We start from the raw sequence: 2,500 nt of genomic DNA, 5'->3' as shown, positions 1-2,500 counted from the left end.
ACTTGATAACTTGCTGGTTGGAAGAAGGATTAAAAAAAAAAAAAAAAAAAAAAAAAAATACTATTCATACATCCTTATTTGTACCCCCTTGTTCAGTCATGATGCATATGTGTAACATATATAAACAAGTCATATGTAGTTTAGATATAATTGGTTGCCATCAACTTTTTTGAAAAAAAAAAGGCTGATAATCTGCTGCCAAAACAAAAAAAGCATGGGAAAACGTGATGTTATCTCAAAATTATATATACTTTAAAATAAATAGATGACTATGCAGTGGCTTGATATTATTGTCTGCTATCATGTTTCCTTTCTTTTTCCATAATATTTATGCACAATAAGAATTTAAGGTTAATTAAGGCTACTGAGGAAGACATTTAGGTTAATTAGTAATCAACTTTTAAATGCTATGGAAAGAGTGGCCATGAGTTTATTTGGCCAGCTGTACTTTGCATAAAAGAAGAGGTTAGTGTAATTATTTCCCTGGTGGCTGTTTTGAGTACACTCAGACCTCATTTTAATGGACAAAATAGGTGGGGGGGAACATCAGGCTGATAATGCTGCTTGACTGTTGCTACAGAAACTGAGGCTAGTATCATCAATTATATTATGAAAGAAAGAGAAGTAATACAATATTGTACTTTCAGTCAAATATATCACCTGATCTGAATGTGTAAAATACCTTTAGATCTGAAACACAGACAGACCACTCTCTAACTTATCGACTGAGGCTTTTATACTACTGTTAAATTCACTCTTTTTGCTTTTCTACTTTTCCTCTAGACTACATTGTTGTAGAAAATACTAAATCACTTCAACACACTGATAAAAAAAGGGAAAATCCATGGAGCAGTAGTTACATTGCTGTAAAAAAAAGTAACACCACACCAACTAGTAGTCAGCTTGTGAGGCAGCGGCTTGTGTCTAGTGGTGCCACAATTGTGCACAGCATCTGGGACACTGAGTCAGCTACTCCAGATTTTGTCAGTTGCTTCTGATATCTGTTAACCCAAATCCTCCGGGTCGGCGATCCCTGGCTCTACGGGCATTTCCGGGAGGCTACCGCGTAGGCCTAAACTCATATTCCGGGGATTTATCCCGCGGGGTGGGGTACGTGCTACGCACACATAGCGCGGGATTACTCCAATGCTTCTTGGTTTTACTAAGATTGATGAAAACTGTATGTGTAAAATCGAGAATAAATCGCTTTTTGCGACCTTATATTGGAAAATGTATTGAATTTCTCATCTTTTTTACTCTTTTATTATATTATCCTTTCTCCATACTGTCCATATCAGATATTATAGGGGCACAGCTTTTGTATTATGGTTTTATATCATGTTCATTGATGAGGATGCGAGGTTTGGTTGACATAAACAAATTTTTACATCAGATTTTTATTTTTCATATCAATTTGTATGGTAAAGGGTAAAACAAGGGGGACATAATGCGACATCGCATAGCCGACAGACGAAGCGAGACATGGTCCTTTTTCCTTTCGTCTGTCGGCAGTATTTGCAGCGGCGATACTTCCCACCATCATTTTCTTCGATAGTGTGGGTCATATTGTTGGAGCGGGGCTGGGAAGGTGACCGGGGAGATCGCGATGGTGTTGCCGCTCGCTGAGGTGTCACGCTCCTTCGCCTCCTCACCTTCAACCCCGTCGGCCGCTGCAGCAACTCAGCTATAAGCTGGACGCGGAATTCCAGTTGTGTCATTTTTCCGCCTAACCACTTATGCACTGCATGCGCATTTATGATAGCCATATCCAGCAGGTTGTAAAACAATTTCACATACCACTTATTCGTTTTTCTAGCTGCTGGATATGACTGAGCAAGCTGGTCGCTTATGTCCACTCCTTTCATCCCTTTGTTGTAGTCGACAATACTCAGAGGTTTTCTTCGGACCTCCCCTCTTCTATTGGGTGGGAGGTCGACCATCTCATCTCCCCTGTGGATGGTCGACAGGATGTTGACTTGTTTCTTGTCGAACCATGACATCGCCAACATCCCTGCCCTCGAGGTCCTGATGTCGACTTCGCCCTTCTTCTTCACAGATAAATCCTTTGGCATGAACTTCCTATTTAGTCTTACTGTGCCGACGGTCTCTGTCTTCCGGGACTGTAGGTAGTGGAAGAGGGTGGGCGAGGAGTACCAGTTGTCAAGGTACAACTGGTACCCCTTTTCGAAGAGACCTGCTTCATGCATGAGGTCTACGACTGCCTTCATGCTTGCGGGGACGTCACTTCTGTCTTGCCCCATGTAAACTCGGAAAGCCGAAGTATATCCTGCTGCCTTACCGTCACTGGAACATAATTTGTAGACTTTCATACCAAAACTTGCTCTTTTGGACGGGTTGTACTGGACAGCATGATGACGTCCCCTGTAAGCCCACAGTGACTCGTCGACAGCTATCTTCTCCTCCGGAGTGAAGACTTCCTTGAAGGTCCTTTGCAGCGTGTCCATTACAGGCCTCAGTTTCCACAACCTGTCGTCTGCTG

At 42.1% G+C, this 2,500-nt stretch overlaps 1 protein-coding gene across 3 annotated transcripts in view; it reads left to right on the top strand.

Annotated features, from left to right (window-relative positions):
• Nucleotides 1–2,500, top strand: part of LOC125043757 — a 29,018-nt gene that overhangs the window by 15,254 nt on the left and 11,264 nt on the right. The window lies entirely within an intron of this gene.

The sequence above is a fragment of the Penaeus chinensis genome, chromosome 34, assembly GCF_019202785.1.
Source record: "Penaeus chinensis breed Huanghai No. 1 chromosome 34, ASM1920278v2, whole genome shotgun sequence".
NCBI lineage: Eukaryota > Metazoa > Arthropoda > Malacostraca > Decapoda > Penaeidae > Penaeus > Penaeus chinensis.
Note: the sequence above shows the minus strand (reverse complement) of the source record. Positions and strands in the feature narration are given on the sequence as shown.